Here is a 24,057-nt window from a genome sequence, read left to right on the forward strand (position 1 = left end):
ATATGAAAATAGGAAAAAGAAATGGGAAAAAGAAAAGGAAAAGGGATTTCCCTGCTAACTGGGCCAGGGGGGATTTCGGCCCAGCCGAGGCGCGTGCGCGCGCGGCCGCACGGGTGAGCGGCCCAGCCGGCCCACGTAAGAGGGGAACGGCGTGGGCCCATGCGCCAGAGAGAGGAGGGGGTAACGGCGTTAGGGGGGAGAAGGGCGGTCTGCGGCGGTGAGAACCGGTCGCCGGTGAACCCGACGGCGGTTCCTCGCCGGTGGTCCGGTTCTACGTCGACGAAATGGTGGCAAAGGATGAGCGGAGGCAGGGGGTCACGGAGGTGGGGTCAATTTGGCCGGTGGACGCTCGAGATGGCCGGTCCACGGTGGGTGGCGGGCTCCGCGACGGTGAGATCGCCGGTGAGGCCAAGCAGTGCGACGGGGAAGGCGAAAATGGTGCCTTGGGACCGTGGGGAGGTGGTGAAGCTCTAGAGCCAACCCAATTGGACCCTAGGCTACTAGAGAGGGGCGGGAGCACTCACCGAAGCGGAGGAAGGGCACGGCGACGTGGCTCGATTGAGCCCAGGGGAGGGGTGTGGGGAGGCTGAGGCCGGTGTGAGGAGTTGGGGGAGCTCGGGGCGGTCCTTTTATATGCGGCCGGGGAGGGGGAGGAAGGGGAGGTGGCGAGCACCAGCGACGCTTGCCGCGGTGGCGATGATGGCGCACAGTGGTGGCGACGGGATGGCTCGGGCAGATGGGGTGACGAGATGGCTCGGGCAGGCGCAAGGAGCCAAACTGAGCTGGTGAGCGCGATAATGGCGAGGCAACGGGGCAGGCGGTGGCTGGCAGCGAACGCGCCGATAGCCCGGTCACAAGCGAGGGGAGAGTGGCTGACAAGCGAGGCCTACTTGCTAGAGGGAGAGCGGTCGCGAGGGAGCGAGAGCGAGCGCGACTGATGGGTGGGGTCGGGTCGTCAGTGAAGGGAGGGGAGTGTGGCGTGGGCGCGGGCGGGCGCGAGAGGTGGGCCACGTGGGTCGTGCGCGGCGCGCGCGAGAGAGGGGGGACTTGGGCCGGAATCGGCCCACGGGGGGGAGAGAAATTCCCTTTTATTTTTATTTTCCTATTTCCAAATCTATTTTACTTTCTCTTTTTCTATAATCTCCTTTTTCCTTTAAACAAATATTTATCTACATTTCTTGGGTGTCAAAATATTCTAAGTGAGGTGCTACTAACAACCATAATGTATGCATATGATGAATGAAATGTCTCATGAGGTGGGGGTCTTAGAAGATAATTAAGGGGGGGGTTAGGAGTTTTAGGGTTTCTAACCTTTGGATCAAAATTGGGATGTTACAGAAACTAGTGGGCATGAACTCACCAAAGGTGGTAGTTCATGTGATGTGTAAGGATGATCAACAACAGGTTTAAAGCTGAGCATTGCTTTTAATAAGTTGGTCAAATTTTATTAGCAGTTACTAAGTGTAAGTAAATACCAAACCATAATAAATAATAGAACAAAATTAATAAATAATCCCATGCAATGCAAATGACAAATTGAATTTAAGTTACATAAATTAATCATGTGAGTGTTGAGCCGCTCATGACCGTGAGCACGGCTAGTATACCAGTTTTACACTCTGCAGAGGTTGTACCCTATACCCACAAGTCATGTTACCCATCTGCCAAGAGACGGCCAATCCCATACACCTCTACCGAGGAGGCGAGGCAGGGTAATACTACGAGGCCTTTACAAAGTTCCACTAGCTTCCGAAAACCCGCTACAGTTATGGGAAGAGCACTTGCAAGAATCTCTCGTCTGACCGCCATCGCAGCAAAATCAACCCGAGAACCTCCCTGCATGCAACTCCCCTACTGCCCTTGCCCCTTTAGGATAAGGTAGTCTTCCACTAGCTTTCCTAGTTAGTTAGCCAAGGGTGTCCCATTAAACCCTTGTGGTGGCACTGCTTTCCCAGGTGGTTCTCCATGTTCCCATTAACATAATGATCTTATCATGAACATAAATAACATAACAGAATAATTGAAACATGGATATAATGAAATATTAACCCAAAACCTTGTAAAGTAATAGCAAAACTACCCAAGTGATTTAGGGGTAAACAAGATAAAAAGGATAAACAGACTAGGGTGACCTATTGGGTCCCATCAAAATTAACCTATGCAGATCATTATGATTAATAAGAACATTACTGGGTAAAAAGGAAGTGATCAATGGTACAACTTGCCTTCAATGAGCTCCTGCTCAGCAACTTCTATCTGCTAAACCTCACGATCCACAGTAGCTTGCTCGTCTACTCGCATCAATACAAACATACATAGTATAGCAAAATTAACATCACACCAAACATGTAAACAAAATACATAATAAAAATCTGCACATTAAAATAAGATCATAGGAACAGGAATCATTAAATTTGGAGTTATGGATTTTAAATTATGAATTTCCAAAGGTTTTATGTATTTGATACAAGATTAACTAAGAAATAAATTTTATCACTATTTTCATGCCAAAACAGAGACACTAGGTGATAAACAATAATATTATAAAATTATAAAAATTGGAATGTATTAATTTGGAGTTCATATGAATTTTCTATGATTTATTCAAGTTATAGGAGTTGTTTTTATATTAAAAACTCATTTTCTAATTTGTTTTCCTGATTTTATAACACTCTGGAGTGGGCCTCAATTATAGAAAAGTGCAGGGACGACTTCGTAACATTCCCGAGACTCAGTGAACAGTCCCTGTAGACCGCGGGTTGGTTCTCTAAAAGTATAAGGGTTTTTCTACAGAACTCGCGCAGCGAAGGGGTATGTTTGAATCTCGGCCGCACGATCTGAGATGGGCGCACGAGATTAGATCCATCCCTTCCTGAACCGGTATTCTACGCAGACTGCACGATTTAAGATCTGTGGCCCGAATTTAATGAATCGCTTAACCATTCTCCGCCACCGGATTTGGGATCGATGGCCGCCAGAGGCCCTAGCCGAACCGGTTTTCTTTGGTTTGATCTAGACCGTCCATCTATCAACCCATGGCTAGCGATTTCCGTTAAATCCCCCGCTCACAAGACGGCGGCGCCGGCGCCAGTCACAGCGGCCGCCATTGCCGACCCGCACCGCCTAGGGATTAAGTGCCTAGAACTTCTATCCGAAGGGTGCTACGCTATGTAGAAGCGAGGGAAAAACACTAGGAGCGAACTCACCGAAGACGGCGGCCAAGACGATGCTGGCTACGACGAGGGGGCGATATCGCGGCGGAGGAGGAACGCCGACGAAAAATTGCCCAAACGTGAGGCGATGTCACATACCCGTGGCTCTCGGATTGAGTACAGCGACCCCAGGCGGGGGTCCGAGACACTTCGACGGAGCTGATTTGCCAAGGGACCGCGGTTGGACTGGTGTCGATGTCGCTCTCCCGCACGGCGGTGGTTGTAATTTGCACGATGCGGTCTGGCGGATGGAGATGTTAGGTCTCGAGGGGTTGGCCCCGACGCCCTTTATCCCGGTCAGTGGAAGATGGCGCATGCCCGCATGCACCGTGCGCAACAGCCACGCCCGAGTCTCCCAGCATCACCGCGAGTCCGCGAACCGTGGCGAGAAGAAAGGAGAGGTGGAGACACTGCGCCCTGGGTCCCACATGGCGATGTTTAGGCACGGATGAGCAACCGATGAGGCGGGCCCACCAGACGACGTAATAGGATCGCGAGCGCAGGCGTCGCGGCTACTGACATCGCAAGTCCACGAGTCGGTGAGTTATGCGCGGGGAACCCATGCCGCCAACTGACGACCTGGCCCCATGCGTCGGCGCTAAGCTTAGCCTAGGCTGGCGCAGAGAGAAGCCAAGTGGGCCAAAATGGAGCAGAAACGGCCCAGGCGCACGATTTCTCTTTTTCCTTTTTCTTTTTATTTTATTTTTTTCTTGTTTTATTTTCTTTTCTTTATTCCCAAATTTCACTTTAAATTCAGATTTAAATTCAATTCTTGTGCCAAATTATCCTCAAATTATATTGTGAAATTAAAAATACCTATTTTAGAAATATAACTATATATATATTTATTTATTTTCATAACCTTTCTCTTTTTCTTTCCCTTCTCTCCTTTTTCTTATTTTCAAACCCTAATTTTCAATTTAGGGTTTAATTCTACATTTCTAGTTATTATTTTATTTCTACTATTATTGTTATTATGATTTGAATGCACAAGCAAAACAAAATATCCAACATGATGCACAATTTAGTATTATGTCCTTTATTATTTATTTGTTTTCAAATAAGGTGTTCACATGTGATGGAAAATAGAGATAACACATATATATAAATAAAGGAAATAATTAATTATTATTTTTTCTTTTACATTATCTCTTACAAATTGGGTATTACAGAGAGCTTATAAACATGGTTATGATATTCACTATCTTCAAAGACGGGGAGGTTGCTCAACATACACCTCTTCCTTAATAGGGCCATTTAGGAAGGCACTCTTCACGTCCATTTGATACAACTTAAAGCCATGGTAAGTAGCATAGGCAAGTAATATACGAATTGACTTAAGCCTAGCTACTGGTACATAAGTTTCATCAAAATCCAAACCTTTGACTTGTGAATAACCTTTTGCAACAAGTTGGGCTTTGTTCCTTGTCACCACACCATGCTTATCTTGTTTGTTGCGGAATACCCACTTCGTACCAGTGAGGAGTTCATATGATGTTTTCTTGAGGATTCGGTGAAGATATAACCGGTTGATGGAGTAGCAGGCGGTGCTAATCGCCTCCGCTCAAAACCGATCTGGTGTCTTGTACTCATCAAGTATGGTCCTTGCCATATCCAGTAGAGTTCTATTCTTCCTCTCTACTACATCATTTTGTTGAGGTGTGTAGTGAGAAGAGAACCCATGCTCGATGCCCTCCTTCTCAAGAAATCTTTCAATTTGAGAGTTCTTGAACTTCGTTCCATTGTCACTTCTAATCTTTTTGATTCTCAATCCAAACTCATTTTGAGCCCATCTCAAGAATCTCTTTAGGGTCTCTTAGGTTTGAGATTTTTCCTGCAAAAAGAATACCCAAGTGAAGCGAGAATAGTCATCCACAATAGTAAGACATTACTTACTCCAGCCGATGCTTATGTAAGCGATCGGGCCGAAAAGGTCCATGTGAAGTAGCTCAAGCGACCTATCAGTCGTCATGATGTTCTTGTGTGGATGATGAACTCCAACTTGCTTTCTTGCTTGGCATACGCTACAAATCATGTCTTTTCAAAATGAATATTTGTTAGTCCTAAAATGTGTTATCCCTTTAGAAGCTTGTGAAGATTCTTCATCCCAACATGGGCAAGTCGGCGATGCCAGAGTTAGACCATATTAGTCTTAGCAATTAAGCAAGTGTCTAGTTCAGTGTTTTTATCATTAAAATCAACTAAATACAGCTGACCATCTAACACTCCTTTAAATGCTATTGAATCATCACTTCTTCTAAAAACAGTAACACCAATATCAGTAAAGAGACAGTTGTAGCCCATTTTACATAATTGAGAGACAGAAAACAAATTGTAATCTAAAGATTCTATAAGAAAAACATTAGAAATAGAATGGTCAGGGAATATAGCAATCTTACCCAAGTCTTTGACCAAACCTTGATTTCCATCCCCGAATGTGATAGCTCTTTGAGGATCTTCATTTTTCTCATATGAGAAGAACATACTTTTCTCCCCTGTCATGTGGTTTGTGCATCCACTATCGATCGTTCTTTTTTATTTATCACGTTTTAATTTAAAAATGAACTAGCGAGCGATAAATATTTAAAAACGAGGATAATATTTCAACAGATCTGAGTTGGATGTGAATATGTGTATATAGAACGGAAACAATCAAACGTTCTCTGGCCCATTGCCGAATCAATGAACCGATCCGGAAGGCTGATTGGATGGGTTCCCTTCCCTCAGCATGCAACGAGACCAAGAAGTGCAGGCATTAGTGGGTCACGTAGTCAGATCGAATACGGACAGATATTACTAAAATGATATTTGTTTTTATATTTTTATTTAGATTCGAATTCAAATACGGATAGCTTCGGATATGGATACGAATTCGGATATAAATACAGATAGTTGTATATTGAGTATGGAACTAGTCGAACACGAATATTGTCAGTAACGATTTTTTGTCGGATATCGTGTAAGCCATCATTTCACACATCATGGTTGTAATCATTTATCCCCTTCTTGAATCCAAACATTTTTAGCATTATATGTGCACATATGTTGCGTTTTTTGTAAAAAAAATCATGATTTTTAGGCTATGTGTGTATTATTAATTTATTTTACATAAAATTAACAAATAAGTTATCATGACTAATAAACATTCTATAAGAATATAACCTCAAGTCCCCACATGAAAATGATAAAGTGGAGTATTGATCATGTTAAAACTTTGATACTTAGAGTGATTTCATATGTAATTCACACAAGTCAAAGTGAAATGAAAGAAACACTAGCATACTGTGGATTTTATGGTCCAAATATTTTGGAGGATTATATGTGGACATATGTTATGCCTTCATAAAATTTTATGAATTTCTGAGGCTATTTGTGTATTATTAATTACTTTCTAAAAAATCAACAAAATGCACATATGATATCCGAGAAGATTTATCTGAGAAGATATCTAGATATTCGATGGATATCAGATGTCGAGTGTGATAATTAGGGGTACCCAGATTATCCATCTAAAAACTGCACTCAAGAAACGTTAAGACATAACCCAAAGGAAAGCACCGAGACACCACCTAACTTGAGGCCCACCGCAGAGGTCTTCCGTACAGACACCGAGGCCCCTCCTCGAGGGTCTCCCGCCTCAGGCAAATCTCTGCCTCGCTAGAAGTCACCTGTGGGGGATAGATATCCCCCGGGTCCACTAAAAGAGTAAAAGACCTCACGAAAGGCCCAAGGGCCCAGTAAATCGTAAGGTCATTCTTTCGTGGGCCTGGGAAGAAACAACCAGCAAAGCAGATCGACACGAGGCCGGATTGGTGCAAACCCGGACGGCCCACAACGTCGAGCGAGTGACCGCAACAGAGATCCGACTTTCCCGCGCTGGAGCCCCCATGCAACGGTGCCATGCGAGGATAAGTCAGCAGAGCTACATGAAGATAAACTCAAGCAGTTCACTATCTTTTAGCTATTCGTTGTTATCATATCCACATGTATTGCCCCACGGTCGAGTATATAAGGCCTAGGGGGCACCCCTTCAGAATGATCGACCCTATTACTTAGCCACCCACATCAACTCTCTGTATTCTCAATCCAGAGAGCTCTCTTGTAACCACATTCACCAGGCACACTCACCAGGACGTAGGGTGTTACGCATCTCTAAGCGGCCCGAACCTGTAAACCTTGTCCACTGTTCCTCGTGCAATCGGCACGAACCATTTTGCTACAGTTGTCGACACCGTCCTACTCCTAAAAACACCTTGAGGGGCAACCCCGGGTGTGCGGTCGGACCCAAAACAACGACAGCTGGCGCGCCAGGTAGGGGGTGTGTCGACGATCCAAGCTAGCTCAATGGCCGTCACCTTCTACAGCCAGATCACCCTGCGTCCCGGATCCGTATTCTGCTTCGGAACAATCTCATCTGTAGCGGATGAAGAGGGAATTCTACACCGTATCGCGGATCCGCCGGAAAAGAAGTCTCCCCCAACGAACTCCGAAAATGCCGGAGAAGCGCAACCTCCCGCTCTCCGGAAAAAGATCGTTTCTGGAAAGTCGGGGGCCGGGGGCTCGCTGACCCGGAGAACTCCACTGTCTGCTTCTCCGACAAAAGAATGGACACAGATTGCGAGGAAGAAGGAAACCAGGGAGAAGCAAGTTGTTCTTTCCGTTCCTCCAGCCCCAAAGGAGAACGGAAAGAAGATCGCCACGACAGCGGCACCATTCTACCCCGACGTCCTCTTCATCGGGAGAGTGGAGTCGCCTACCGTCTCCGACGACGAGCCGACCGTACCCGGAGAAGAACCGCCTCAGCGAGAATCCCGCCGACAGAGGAATCGGCGCAGGAACGTTCGACGACATCACGTGGCCGGGGAACGGGATCCGGAGCAGCCTGTCTCGCGAGACGAGGTCTCGGAGATAGGAGAAACTCCGGAAGAACGCGTCTTCAGAGAACGAAGGAACTCCCGACGACGAGATCGCCGACGGGCTCAGGAACAAGCCGAGCAGGATGCGAGGCAGCGCCGGGAGAATCCCTTCTTCGGGCGCAACCTGAATCCCGACTTCGCCCGAGCTATGAACACGCCGAGCGAAGTCGGGGGGGTACTAGCTCGGATAGCTGATGGACTTCCTCGGACTCCTGACGCTGAGGGCTACCGACGACTGTTCACTCAGGCGGCCAACCATCTTCTACCGCTTGCTCACCCGCCGAACGATCTACGACACGCCATCAACAGTCGCCGAGACGCACGAAGCTCCATCAATGCTTCGCGCGAACGGCGGCATGAGAACGAGATTCGCCGCCGGGAGGAGTACGACAGGGATCATGGCACCCCGGCTCAGAGCCAGGCCACCAGAACTGAGTCGGCAACGGCCTCAACTGGCGGTACCACCCGGGGACGGTCGAGGAACCACAACCACAACTCCCCTCCCCGGGACAGACATCGTCCCCGACGACAGGAGGACACGTGCGGAGTGTCCGCTCTTACTCCGCGCCTTAGGGCCATCCAATGGCCTCCCAACTTCAAGGTATCCAATGTCGACAAATATGAACCTAAGCAGGATCCAGGGGGTTGGCTAGCCGTCTACACCACCGCTGCTCGAGCTGCCGGGGCATCCGAGGATGTGATGACCGTGTATTTGCCCATCGTCCTTGGGCAAGACACGCTGCAGTGGCTGCGACATCTACCCCGACACTGCATCGACGACTGGGGGGACTTCAGTCGACGCTTCACCGCCAACTTCTAGTCCCTCTCCGACAAGCCGGCACAACCATGGGACCTCAAATCCATCAAGCGCCGGGGGATGAGACTCTCCGGTCGTACCTCAAAAGGTTCCAGACCATGAGAAATCGTATCCCCGAGGTCACGGAGGCGGCCGTGATCGAGGACTTCTACAGAGGATCCAACGACTCGGCTTTCATCCGAGCCATACTACAGAAGGCACCGACTACCTCCGAGGAGCTGTTCTGGGAAGCCGACCTCTACATCACCGCCGACGAGCGGGCCCAGGACCTCATCGGAGGAATGAAGCCCGCACCGGCAGCACCACGACGTGACGCGAACCAGCAACCCGACAAAAGATGGGAGAAGAGGCCTCGCGAAGAAGTACACGCCGCCGGACCACCTGCCTCTCGCGCCCGAGGAGGACCTCGCGGAGGCGAACGCACGCTGGACGACATCCTCGACACCCAGTGCCCATACCACAAAGACATGCGCCACACTCTTCGTAACTGCCGGGACTTCAAGCACTCCATCGGGCACGGCCGACCCTTCCAACCTCTACCTCCCCCTCCGCCGAGGGGAGGACCAGATGAACCACGACAACCCCTTCAGCAGGAGGAGGGAGGAGGAGGAGCTTTCCCGCGCGTGGACAGAGAGGTCAACGTCATCTTCGGCGGACACGGAACGCAGGAGAACAAACGACAACAAAAGCTCAACGACCGCCAGATACTGGTGGCGACCACCGGTCCTCCCGCCCCATACCGGTGGTCGGAGCACCCGATCACTTTCGCTCGGGAGGATCAATGGCTCAACTTCGACCATCCAGGCAAATACTCGCTCCTCGTCGATCCGGTGATCCGAGAGAGCCGGGTGAAGAAGGTACTGGTGGACGGGGGGAGCAGCATCAACGTCACCTTCCCCCGGACACTCAAAGGCTTGGGAGTTCACCTCAAAGAGCTCCACGAGTCGGACACTCCCTTCTTCGGCATCGTGCCGACTGAAGGGGAATACCCGCTGGGCCACATCTACATGCATGTCACCTTCGGAACTCCGGAGAACTACAGAACCGAGTTCCTGAGGTTCGAAGTGGCGAACTTTGATTGCGGGTACAACGCCATCATCGGAAGACCGGGGTTGGCCAAATTCATGGCCATTCTGCATTACACATACATGATACTGAAGATGCCAGGACCGCAAGGAATCATAACTGTGTGCGCCGACTTCCAAGGCGCCGCAGAGTGTTTCCGAGTGGCCATCCAGGCAGCCCTCACCACCAAGCCGTCGACGGATCCTTCTACACTAGTGAACTCTAAGCCTGAGGAGGACCTCGCAGTACCGGCAAACGAAGCTCAGGTCGCGACCTCTATGCGGCCGACTGAAGAAACCAAGAGGGTCAACCTGGGGTTCGCTGATGAACGCAAGACTGCCATCAACAGCTCCAGCTTGGACGACAAATAGGAAAGCGCGCTCGTCCAGTTTCTGCAAGATAACCGAGATGTATTCGCATGGCAACCTGCGGATATGCCGGGAGTCCCAAGAGAACTGGCCGAGCACAAACTGAAGGTCTATCCCCAGGCGAGGCCGATTCGGCAAAAGCTACGTCGTTTCACGCCCGACAAGAGAGAGGCCATTCGCGCCGAGTTAGCTCGCTTGGTCGCGGCTGGATTTATTAGAGAAGTATTACACCCCGAGTGGTTAGCCAACCCTGTTCTTGTACTCAAAAAGAATAAAGTGGATTGGCGCATGTGCGTCGACTATACTGATCTCAACAAACACTGTCCGAAGGATCCCTTCGGGCTCCCAAGGATAGATCAGGTGGTGGACTCCACCGCTGGATGTTCCGTGCTGTCTTTCTTAGATTGCTATTCCGGGTATCATCAGATTAGTCTGGCGAAGGAAGACGAGGAAAAACGGCGTTCATCACTCCGTTTGGTGCTTTCTGTTATACCTCCATGCTGTTTGGCCTCAAAAACGCTGGAGCGACTTATCAGAGAGCCATTGAAACATGCTTAGCCGATCACTGGGGCAAGCGTGTGGAGGCCTACGTAGATGATGTGGTAATCAAAACGGAGAATTCGGAAAACTTCATCGAAGACTTACAGCTGGTTTTCAATAGCCTGAGACGATACAGATGGAAGCTTAATCCCGAAAAATGTGTTTTCGGGGTACCAGCAGGAAAGTTGCTTGGGTTTATCGTCAGCCACCGAGGAATTGAGGCTAATCCAGAAAAGATTGAAGTTATCATGAAGATGGAAGCTCCTCGGTCACAAAAGAATGTTCAGCGACTTACTGGATGTATGGCAGCTCTGAGCAGATTTATATCCAGGCTAGGAGAAAAAGGTTTGCCATTTTATAAGCTACTCAAGAAGGTGGATAAGTTTCAATGGACTTCAGAAGCACAAGAAGCTCTAGACGCACTGAAAAAATTCTTGACAACACCACCAGTACTGAAACCACCCCGGCGAGCTACGTCAACTCAACCAGCTGAAGATTTGCTACTGTATATCTCTTGCACGACTCACGTGGTGAGCACCGCGTTGGTAGTCGAGCGAGTAGAAGAGGGACGTGCTTATTTAGTACAACATCATGTTTACTTCATCAGTGAAGTTCTAGGCCCCTCAAAGAAAAAGTATCCTCACGTTCAGAAGCTATTATACGCAGTACTTCTAACTGCCCGCAAGCTGCGTCACTACTTTGATGACCACAAAATCATAGTAGTAACTGGTTTTCCAATAGGGGATATTCTTCACAACAAGGAAGCCATTGGCCGAATAGCCAAATGGGCTTGCGAGCTGGGATCTCATGACATCGAGTTCCGACCTCGCACTGCCATCAAAACTCAAGCACTGGTTGATTTCGTATCAGAGTGGACTGAATAGCAAGTACCAGATAACCCAGAGACTGCAGAAGTATGGCGAATGTATTTTGATGGCTCGCTGAAGCTGCAGAGAGCAGGAGCAGGGATTCTCTTCATCGCACCTGGAGGCGAACACCTCAAGTACACCCTCCAGTTGCTATTTCCGGCCTCCAACAATGCAGCCGAGTATGAAGCTCTGATCCATGGATTGAACATCGCCGTATCATTGGGCATCAAGAGATTGATGGTATACGGAGACTCTCTGGTAGTCATCAGCCAGATAAACAAAGAGTGGGATTGTTCAAGCGATTCAATGGGAAAATACTGCGCTGTCGTCCGAAAGCTGGAAGATAAATTCGAGGGTCTGGAATTTCAACATGTAGAAAGAGATCGGAACACAGCAGCCGATGTACTGTCCAAGCTAGGGTCCAGTCGAACTCAGGTCCCACCCGGAGTCTTTGTGCAAGAAATTCTACAGCCAAGTATCTCAATGGATCAAACAGAAGAGTGCAACATCATAGATCAACCCGAGTCAAACTCTGATGACTGGAGAAGGCCAATCATTATATATATAAAGAATGAAGAAGAACCAGATGACAAGAACTCGGCGGAGCGCATTGCCAGACAGTCGGCTCACTATACACTCATTGGGGAGACATTATACAGAAGAGGTGCATCAGGCGTCCTCATGAAGTGCATTCTCCCGTCCACTGGAAAGCAACTTCTGGAGGAGGTCCATGCTGGGCAATGTGGAATACATGCAGCCTCCAGAACGCTAGTCGGGAAGGTCTTCAGGTCAGGATTCTATTGGCCAACAGCGAAGAACGATGCAGCCGAGTTAGTTCAGAGGTGCGAAGCTTGCCAATACTTGTCAAAGCAACAGCACCTGCCAGCACAGCAACTGCAGACCATACCAGTGACTTGGCCTTTCGCATGCTGGGGACTGGATATGATTGGACCTTTCAAGAAAGCTCAAGAAGGATACACTCATGTATTGGTGGCGATCGACAAATTCACTAAATGGATAGAATTCAAGCCCATTGCTTCTTTAACCTCTGCTAAGGCCGTGGAGTTCATACAAGACATAATATTCAGATTCGGGATACCAAACAGCATCATAACTGACTTAGGATCCAACTTCACAAGTTCAGAATTCTTCGACTTCTGCGAGCAAAAGAGCATTCAGATCAAGTATGCATCTGTAGCACATCCAAGAGCCAACGGGCAGGTTGAGCGAGCCAACGGGATGATATTGGAGGCACTCAGGAAAAAGGTCTTTGATAAGAATGAAAAATTCGCAGGAAAGTGGATAAGGGAATTGCCTTATGTCGTTTGGAGCCTAAGAACCCAACCTAGCCGAGCCCTGCATGGAAACACTCCTTTCTTCATGGTCTATGGGTCGGAAGCAGTGCTACCCGCCAATCTCAAGTTTGGGGCGCCAAGGTTGATCTTCGAAAGCATAGCAGAAGCTGAGGCCACCAGGCTGGAGGACATTGATGTACTTGAAGAAGAACGGCTTAACGCAGTAATCCAATCAGCACGGTACCAACAGACTCTAAGGCGCTATCACAACAAGGTTGTGCGGCAACGATTCTTCTCAGTAGGAGATCTCGTCCTCCGCCGAATTCTAACGGGGGAGGGACGGCACAAGTTATCACCCTTATGGGAAGGACCCTTCATGGTAGCAAAAGTCACTCGGCCCGGATCGTATCGTCTCACTCAGATGGACGGCACAGAAATTGGGAACTCCTGGAACATAGAACACCTCAGGAAGTTTTATCCCTAGCTGTATTTCAAAACTGCTGGGACGACGATGTACTCTGTAAAGTGGAAATATATCATCAATAAAAAAGAGGTTTCAAAGATACTCAGTTCACTTACGATCGACTTGTATTCTTACTTAACTCGGGGTGACCACTATGCCCTACTAACGGAGCAATCGACTTAAGTCGGCAACGACTTAAGGCGGTGCAACATGCTCACGCCTACTTAACTCGGGGTGACCACTATGCCCTACTAACGGAGCAATCGACTTAAGTCGGCAACGACTTAAGGCGGTGCAACATGCTCACGCCTACTTAACTCGGGGTGACCACTATGCCCTACTAACGGAGCAATCGACTTAAGTCGGCAACGACTTAAGGCGGTGCAACATGCTCACGCCTACTTAACTCGGGGTGACCACTATGCCCTACTAATGGAGCAATCGACTTAAGTCGGCAACGACTTAAGGCGGTGCAACATGCTCACGCTTACTTAACTCGGGGTGACCACTATGCCCTACTAATGGAGCAATCGACTTAAGTCGGCAACGACTTAAGGCGGTGCAACATGCTCACGCTTACTTAACTCGGGGTGACCACTATGCCCTACTAACGGAGCAATCGACTTAAGTCGGCAACGACTTAAGGCGATGCAACATGCTCACGCTTACTTAACTCAGGGTGACCACTATGCCCTACTAACGGAGCAATCGACTTGAGTCGGCAACGACTTAAGGCGATGCAACATGCTCACGCTTACTTAACTCGGGGTGACCACTATGCCCAACTAATGGAGCAATCGGCTAAAGTCAGCGGCGACTTAAGCCGGTGCAACATGCTCATGTCTATGCAATTCAGGGGATGACTTCTATACCCCGCAAACAAATTTCATAATCATCGTGCGTCATTTCATTACTGCAGATTTACGAACCGATAAATTCCGATACAATAATAGAGTAATTTTATCATTCGAATGCTAAACTGATGTCCTCTAAATACTCGATCATACTAACCGCGCGCTCAAAGCACGCAAAATGTTTCTCTATTTCGCAATGTCTTTCTCAGGAATGACCGACGAAGAAGGGTGACTCGAGGGATCAGGGGCAGCATTCACATCAGCCCTTATGTCTTCGGGGACAACCACGCCGGGTCTCCTCATCAAGATTTGTCCCGCCCGAATAGCCTTGTCCATGGCTCTGTCGCGCTGGGCTTTGAGAGTAACAGAAGTTTCCTCGGCAACTTTAGCAGCCAGTTGAGCAGTCTCTAACTCCTGGACAATGGATTTCTTGGAAGCTCGGAGTTCCTTGATGGTGGCATCCTTTGCTGATATCAGCTGCTTGAGGCGGGTCACTTCGTCCGCGGATTCCTGCAGCTTACAACGTTGATTGTCCAATTCCTCCATTGTAAAGCGGTGACTCCTCTCCAAGATGGTCAGCGAGTTGCTAGAATCACGATACAATCTGTCAAGATTGTCACGAGAAGCAGCAAGGATACGCTTTTCTTCCTGCGAGCAAAAATCAACTCCTTCAAAAACCAAGCAAGCAATAGGAACACAGCAAGGCAAAGCACAGTTTTGTAAATTACCTTTTCAGAATCGAGCTGAGCATGAAGAGAAGAACTCAGTGCATTGGCGTCATCCAAGGCAGCAGAGACTTGACCCAGTTCAGTTTGGCTCTGAGAGTACTTCTCCTTGAAGTCAGCACACCACCGAACCAATTCAGCCTGATCTCGGGAATGCTTCTCCTCAAGAATTGAAATCTGCCGAGTCATTCCTAGCAAGGGATAATCAAACAAAACGGGGTCAGAAGGTAAAGCAGTCCACAGAGAAGGCAGAGAGAAGCAAAAAAGCACTAACCAGTGTTGGTTGCCTCTAATTCAGAGACGCGATGCTGAAGTGACACTGGATTCCAACACGCAAGAAACGAAGCCACTTCTAGGACGGAAGCACCCTGCAATCTCAGCTGGCTGGCCATCCCATCCACCAAAGCCTGATGAGGAGAAGAAATGAGTGTAATAACAGCAGTTCAGGCAATGTGAAAATCAAACTAAAGTACATCACGGTACCTGGAGGTTGGAAAAGAACGAAGGGATCCCCAAATCAGGAGAGATCAGTTGATAACCAGGCGTAAGACCACCACCCGAAGCAGCTTGCAACGAACCAGTAGGAATCAGCTCGACGCCTTCAACAGAGCCAAACACCTGATCAGCGGGGACGCTACCCTCTAAAGCGACTCCTTGGTCCAAGGTCTGAACTACCACCATACAGCCAGAGTGTGGAGGAGATCCCGCATGAACATCCATGGAAGTACAGGAAGGAGACCCTGCTCGGGCACCCTCGGGGGCTGGGTCATAGTTTGCACTGCCCGCTTGAGCCGGATCATCCCCGGCAGCACCCTCAGGGGCTGGGCAGTGGCTTACACTCTTCACCTGAGCTAAGTCATCCCCGGCGACACCCTCGGGGGCTGGGCATGTGTCAGCACCATTCTTGAGGTCCAAGCTCTCTGCAGTAACCACCTCTAAGGTTGACGGGCCCTCAGCTACTTCCATAGGACCAGGACGATCCAAGTCAGTCTCCCGGCCCTCGAGATCGCGTTCTAAGGTCGACGAGGCACGGGATGACCTCAACCCAGCATCGGGCGCGTCAGCACAAGCCTCCATTGCACCATCATCCACTGGCTCCGATAACAAGCCCTCTGGGACCATATCCTCCAGAGTCTGATCAAAGTTGGCCAGGGACAGTTCTTGCAGACCAATGAGGGCAGACAAAGCAGGAGAGGGAACTCCACTACTTTCACCACTGGCGATGAACTGCCGACTGTTTTTCCGAGTCAAAGGAATCTCATTTTCCTCTTCCTCATCATCCACATTGGCAACACAAGCAGCACCCCCATTGGGATCAGCAACAGATGGGGCACCCACTATGGGATCAACAGCGGATTGGGTACACCCATTGGGGTCAGCGTCAGTAAATCCAGTCGCAGGCACTTCTTCAATAGCAGGAACTGAGGTACCAGCGTCCTGATCAAAACTGGATACTCGCCGGAGGCGTCTTCTTTTCTTCTTCTGCTCATCAACAGAAGGATCAGGCTGATTGGTTCGGCAAGGGCGCCTCGGGCGAGCACTGACAGGCTTCTGAACATCCAAAGTCGTATCAGCCTCTGGGAGAGGCGCCACTACCAACGTCCCAGCAGGAGCAGCATCGGATGAATCCTCAGCTAGCAAATCAAGCATAGCGCTTATCTCTGCATCACTAGGGTTCAGGGGCACCTCAAAATGAACCTGTCGTTCGTCATCAGGAATCTCCCCAAGCGAGGCAACCAAAGCACTGACTTCTTCAGCAGAGGGTCGCACTCTAAGGCCCAAACTGCCATCAGTAATGGGTGGATTCGACACGAAAAGGGTGAAGGCTTTGGGAGGAGGCAAGTTCCAGGCCGAGTATGCCACTGGAGCACCAACATTTGACACCTTGCCCCTGAGTATCATTTCAAGTCGGCTCACCAAGTCTGCAGAAGGAATTCTCCTGCTAGTAACCCGAGTTGAGTCGGCTAGCCCTCGATACAGATAAGCTGGATAGGCCCTGTCTTTCAGTGGCTGAATATTCTTGAAAACAAAGTCAGAAACCACAGCTTCAGCAGTCAGACCCCTCTCTTTCAGCAGTCCAACTTCAGCTAGCAACACACCTGCCTCAGCTACCTCCTGATCTGTGGAAGACTCGGTCCAGCTTGGGGTGCGAACGTCCGGCTGTCTTCCCGACCGGGAGGGGAGAGAATTCCCATAATTCTCGACTATGAACCACTCCAGGCGCCATCCCTTAATACTGTCCTTGAGGGGGATCTCGAGATATTCAGTTTTCCTCCCGCGGCACATTTCCAAGCTGGCACCCCCGACCAACTGATGTTGTCCCCCGGCCATCCCAGGGCGACAATGATACAAGTATTTCCATAAACCGAAATGTGGCAGCACGCCAAGAAAGGCCTCGCATAAATGAACGAAAATGGAGATTTGCAGAATTGAATTGGGGTTCAAATGGGTCAAGTTAATATGGTAGAAATCAAGGAGGCCGCGGAAAAAGGGAGAGATGGGAAGGCCAAGGCCGCGGAGAAGGAAAGGGGCGTAAACAACGGACTCATGGGTATCCTCTGTCGGAACAGTAAACCCATGGCAAATCCGCCAAGAACAGAGTTCTCGCGGAGGAAGAACCCCGATAGATACGAGGTGGAGAAGTTCAGTTTCAGAAATGATGGACATGTGGTTACCTGCGAAAGGCAACTGGCTGTTGGGATCGATTGGAGGAATCACCACAGCAGACGAGCCCGCGGTCTTCCTCTTAAGCGCCATCTCGATTCTACCAGCGAGCAGAGTGGGAGGCGAATGGCAGAAAGGATTCGGAAGCGGGAAAGCAAGAACTAGGGCACGGAAAGCAAAGGCGGCTAAAAGCGCAGCTCTTATGGGATATTCTCGAGCCAGATACCGTTTCAAAAAGTGCTCAGTCATCACTCGGCGGTTATTTCCAAAACCCCAGCGTGCCACGTGGAAACCCGGCAGTTATCTCCAGAACACCGGTGCGCCACCTCATCACTCGGTCATCATCCTCAAAGTGGATCGCGCGGCCTGCTATCACTCGGCGTTGCTTCCAAAACGCCGATTTTGTGTTCAGTCGCTCGGCATTACCTCTAAAATGCCGACGTCGCCCTCCAGTCACTCGGCGTTACCTCTAAAACGCTGATATCGTGTTCAATCACTCGGCAGTTACTCTACAAGCGCCGACACCATCTACAAAGTTACTCGGCAACTATTTCTGAAAGCATCAGTTTGATGCTCGAGTTATTCACTTACTCTCTCAAAGGAATTAGCCTCACAAATAAGCAGGACAGTCATCAAGGAGAAGCTAACATCATTCTTTCATTAGAAGGGAAGATAACATACTTACAAATCAAATCTTTATGAGTTGATACTTCCCTACTACTAGTACTACTACTACTACATTACATTACATTACTGCTACTACTACTACACTACACTATACTACTCTACACTACTAAATATTACTACTTTATTCTAACCATACTATACTAATATCTAAAAGACCAGTGGCATCTAGCCACTGGCCCTGTTGCTGCCGCCGCCGCTGCCGCCCCTGGTGCTGCCCCTGCTGCTGCCGCCCCGGTTGCTGCCCCTGCTGCTGCCGCCGTCACCGTCCTTGCTGCCGCCGCCGCCGCCCCTGCCGCTGCCATCACCGTCACCGTCGCCACCGTCGTCGTCGTCGTCGTCGTCATCCTCGTCCTCGCCGTCGCCGTCCGAGTCCTCCTCATCCGAGGAGTACTCCGACTCATCCGAGCCCTCGAGCCCGGAACGCTCGACGGCCCGGATGTACGTCCAGACCTCCGCCGCGAGCCCCTGGGAGTCGTCTGAGTCGTCAGACGACTCACGCAGGGGGATGGGAGCCGGAGACCCCTCAGACTCAGAGGAGAATTCCTCCTCTGAGTATTCCGAGTCACAAAACTCCTCCGATGGAGGAGTCGGCTCACGCTTGCGCTTGTTGTTCTTGCCCATGGTGGAAGCAGAAGGGAGAGAAGAAAGGGAAGCAACAGAGAACAGCGAGAGATGTGAAAAAGCCAGAGAGACAACGGCGTTATTTATAGAAGGAGAAGGCAACCGCTCACCTCCAACCGCGGTCACTGAACAGTCGCAAAGCATTCAATAAGCGTTTCAACCCGTCTGAAGACACGTCAGGCGACTGACGCCGTTTCACGCAACACAACACCCATTGGGACTCCAGTCAACAGCGCGGATATGATTACACCCGCCGTCACATCACATTACTACTCAGAAGCAGCCGGCTAAAACACTCAGCGTACCAAGCCGTCCCTTGCCCACACCCATTGGGGGGAGACGCCCAGGAATTATCAGTATATTTTTCAAAACGGTCACATCTGTGCAGGGCACGCAGTGAATACCTCAAGACAAAAATGAGATATCAGTAAGGATCAGAGGAAAGCCAAATATAGCCAGTGAAGTACAAAATATGGCCGACAGAAGCGACGTGAAGACTAGACAGAGAACGTCCATCAAACGTCCAATCAATCGCAGAGCAAATAAATTGCACTACCTAGCAAGATATGGAGGGATTGCGAACTCGGCCGCTAAAGACAAAATACATGCTGACCTCTGAAGCAAAATATTGATGACATAATGCTGACCTCCAAAGCATAATGCGAATAGCTTCGTGCCAATTTCTACAAACAGAAAGGATAATTTTCAGCAAACAGACACAAAAGAAAGACCTTCGAATGGATTACCCTCTAAAATCCATTTGAAGGTCGGGGGCTACACCCATTGGGTGCACCTCCGGTGCACCCCATGGATTATCATTCCAAGCCAAGACAGTGCCGACTTCTAAGGCGTGGGACAAGATTAAAAGGCCAGCCCTCAACTAAAACGCAGGAGCACAAATAGAAATAATTTCTGGGGAAGACCTTCGAGTAGATTATTTTCTAAAATCTACTCGAAGCTCGGGGGCTACACCCAATGAAGTTCAGAATCCTACAAATTGAAATGCCGACCTCTAAGGCACAAGCACGAAACTAGGCTTCGGTCTACGAGTGATCAAAGCAGGAGAAGACAACAGGAAGTCATTTTCTTCAAATCACCTGCAAGCTGGACCTGGGATCTTTGGGCTGATTACCTCTAAATAAACCCAAAGATCGGGGGCTTGTGGGGGATAGATATCCCCCGGGTCCACTAAAAGAGTAAAAGACCTCACGAAAGGCCCAAGGGCCCAGTAAATCGTAAGGTCATTCTTTCGTGGGCCTGGGAAGAAACAACCAGCAAAGCAGATCGACACGAGGCCGGATTGGTGCAAACCCGGACGGCCCACAACGTCGAGCGAGTGACCGCAACAGAGATCCGACTTTCCCGCGCTGGAGCCCCCATGCAACGGAGCCATGCGAGGATAAGTCGGCAGAGCTACATGAAGATAAACTCAAGCAGTTCACTATCTTTTAGCTATTCGTTGTTATCATATCCACATGTATTGCCCCACGGTCGAGTATATAAGGCATAGGGGGCACCCCTTCAGAACGATCGACCCTATTACTTAGCCACCCACATCAACTCTCTGTATTCTCAATCCAGAGAGCTCTCTTGTAACCACATTCACCAGGCACACTCACCAGGACGTAGGGTGTTACGCATCTCTAAGCGGCCCGAACCTGTAAACCTTGTCCACTGTTCCTCGTGCAATCGGCACGAACCATTTTGCTACAGTTGTCGACACCGTCCTACTCCTAAAAACACCTTGAGGGGCAACCCCGGGTGTGCGGTCGGACCCAAAACACCGACATCACCACCGCTCCATCCATCTCGCTCGAGCCGATCTCAGGCAAACAGGACAAGGGCGCCCGAAGGCCGACAGGGGACACTCGCATTTAATGCGCACACCTACCTCACGCAGAGGCATAGGGACACAGTGACTATAAGACATCGATCATGTCTAGGCGCAACAGCATGATTACGCTCCCGCCACTGTGCACGCACGCCGCCTGCCATTCTCTCCGATGGGACATCTAAAACGACAGGAGAAGCATATCGGCCCTTGGGCGTAAATCTCCGCCTCACCCGACGCTGGGCTCGCCCTCGAGCGCAATCTTTGTCTCGTCCGATGCTGAGCTCGGCCTCGGGTGATGTCTCTGCCTCGCCCGATGCTAAGCTCGACCTCGGCTACCTGCCCCACAGTGAATCCTGCAGGTGGCCACTCCGCCAACTGTAGCACACGTCAGGGAAGGCTCAACCATCGCCTCGGGGAAGACTTCCGCCTCGCCCGAGCAGGGCTCTAACCTCAATAATCGCAGGAAAGGAATCCCAACGTCACCCGACATAGGGATGCTGACGCAACCCGTAAGGAAGCTTTTACCCATACCAAAGCCCTGTTACAACAACTACGGTATGGGCGACCCCTCCCCTGGAGGCTCGGGCGTATGGCCAACCCCTCGGCCTCGGCTCTCGGCAAAAAATCAACAAGCACAAGTCAGCAACGCCGTACACCGTCATGTCACTCACAGGACGCCAAGACATCTCCCTTAGGAATAAGACGGCCCCGGGCTTCACAACATACATCTCTTAGGTGTATAAATAGGGCAATGGTAGTTCTTCCAAAGGTAGCCGAACACTCAGTAGTTTTCCTCCAAGTCTTTCGATATTGTCGCTTGACTCAATCAGTTCTAGGGACTTGGGGACTCCCCCTCTCCCGTTGTGCTTGTAATCTCTACTGCAGGCACCCCAGTGCGAGTAATATAAGCACCATTCCTCCTCTGCTGGAAGTAGGGTCTTGTATTGTCCGAACCATGATAAATTGTTTGTGTCAACTCGCACATCATTTAGATTTTGGGCACGCGACATTATTTTACTAGTTGGTTAGGACCATTATTCCGAATACCGATATCAGATGTTTGTATTCGAATTTGATATCCGAACAGAATATCTATATTAATATTCGTTATCGAAAAAGTCTGGATATTCAAAAAATTCATCGAAATTAGTGTTCATCATCTTTGGATATTTTTCGAACCAAACCGCGGACTTGTCCCGACCGTTTCCAGCTCAGCACCATCGGCGGCCAAAGGCCAGGATCGCACGCCGGCGCGTGGGCACGACCCGTAGCTCGCAACTGCTGGCGGTGGGGCCCACTGCTTCTCGAGGCTTCCTGTACGATGTTGGGTTGGGCTGCGCTTTCGTAACGTGAGTACGTAGTTTGCTTTTTTTAAAGCAATTTGTACAGTATTCGGTCCTAGAAAAAAACATCAGCGCGGTAGTGACCTTCTAAGATTATCTTTAAATACGAGACATCAAATCGGCGGCATTGAGCACAAACGAGTTGACACGCCATCTGATTGCTTACCCACACCGTTTTATTTAATTGTCTACACACTCAAGACATCAGAGTTATTAAAATCTGAAGCCGTTTGGAGCTCTCCCCGCGTTTCGCGGTCGCAGTTTTGCATAAAGGTCCTCTGTCTTTTCGCAATTTAGCTTGTGCTCCTCCCTCGAACACCAATCAGATTCCGTTGGGCGCCCCGACGCGGTCCCCTGAACACCGGTCTCACCTTGCCCCAACCCTAGCTTGTCACCGTCGCCTCCTCCTGTTCCGTCGCCGCCCCGCCCCCCTGGGCGAACCCACCGTCGCCCGGCCCAGCCCTACAACTCCTGCTCCGCCTTCTTTGAAGCCCTCGACTCGCTTCACCGCCGCGACGGGTTGAGCTTCCATCCTACCGAGACGGAAGCGTAGGTGGGAGCGGGCGGGCCAGATCCGCCGCACGTCGCCTTGCTCAGCCTCTCCAATGGACGAGGCTGCAGGTGCTCGAGGACTTCGTGTCCGACCTCGACGCGCTAACGCAGCAGTCGAGGCAGCGGCACACGCACAAGCTACACGGCCCGCAGCTGGACCACCAGTTCCAGAGCCTGGGCAGGCTCATGGACCAGCTGCACGGTAACGTCGCCAAGGCCAGGAAGGTGTTGGGCAGCAAGGGCAAAGGGAAGGGGTTTGCTAGGTTGGTGTGGAGCTCCGTGGTGGGTGACTCGCTCATCAAGTACGCCAGGCTGATCAGGGACGACCTCAACCAGTGGCTGGAGCTGCAGGAGCTGACCCAGAGCATCGGCAATGTCATAGCGTCGACTGCCAGAAGCACGCCGTCGTTGGTGAGGGTTAAGTCGGAGCATGGATACCGGTGTCCAAGAAGTGCAGCTATGTCAGGGAGCTGTTGGAGAGGAATGGGGCTCATCGAGTCGTCCTCATAGTCGGTCTCTCTGGTATCGGGAAGTCATGCCTCGCACGGCAGATTGCTTCTGATCCGCCACTTAGTTTCGTGGATGGTGCGATTGAGATTGGTTTTGGGAGGTGGTGCAGCAGGGGCAGCATGTAATGGGAGCAGAAGCGAATACCATAAGCGCCTTGCTAGGAAGATCTGCACGTTCCTTGTGCAGATCGGCTCCATGACTCTCAAGGAGGAGACTGGAATAGATCTTGATGATGTCTGTTGCTTGCTCCAGACGGCATTGGTCGGAAGAAGCATGCTGATCCTACTTGATGATGTTTGGGAGCAAGACATTGTTGATCGCTTCACAAGACTTTATGATAATGATTGCCGGTATCTCGTGACAACAAGGGATGAAGCTATCTACGAGATAGCAGAAGCTGAAAAGGTAGAAATATGTAAAGACGACATCAAGGAGATCAGCACGGAAATTCTTCTCTATCACAGCCTTCTCAGTGATGGAGAGCTTCCGGTATGCTCTACTCTTGTAGTTGATGGTCCTTAATTAGTTTCAGCTGCATATCACATCTGTTAGCTTTGTCTGTTGATTCTAGTTTGCATATGTTCATCTGCTGCTTTAATGAAGGTTCCCCTGCTGCAAAAATCTCTACTTGTACATATGTTTCCATTTCAATATTAATCTTATTCTCTTAACAACATATTATCTTAAGTAGCATCGTGTTTAGCTTCACAAATATGTTCAGT

At 49.8% G+C, this 24,057-nt stretch overlaps 1 pseudogene; it reads left to right on the forward strand.

Moving 5' to 3' along the window:
* The first annotated feature begins 284 nt into the window (after window positions 1–284).
* Window positions 285–23,956, forward strand: LOC103655726 (uncharacterized; annotated as a pseudogene).
* The last annotated feature ends 101 nt before the right edge of the window (window positions 23,957–24,057 follow it).

The sequence above is a fragment of the Zea mays genome, chromosome 4 (genome assembly GCF_902167145.1).
Source record: "Zea mays cultivar B73 chromosome 4, Zm-B73-REFERENCE-NAM-5.0, whole genome shotgun sequence".
In the NCBI taxonomy this organism is placed as follows: Eukaryota; Viridiplantae; Streptophyta; class Magnoliopsida; order Poales; family Poaceae; genus Zea; species Zea mays.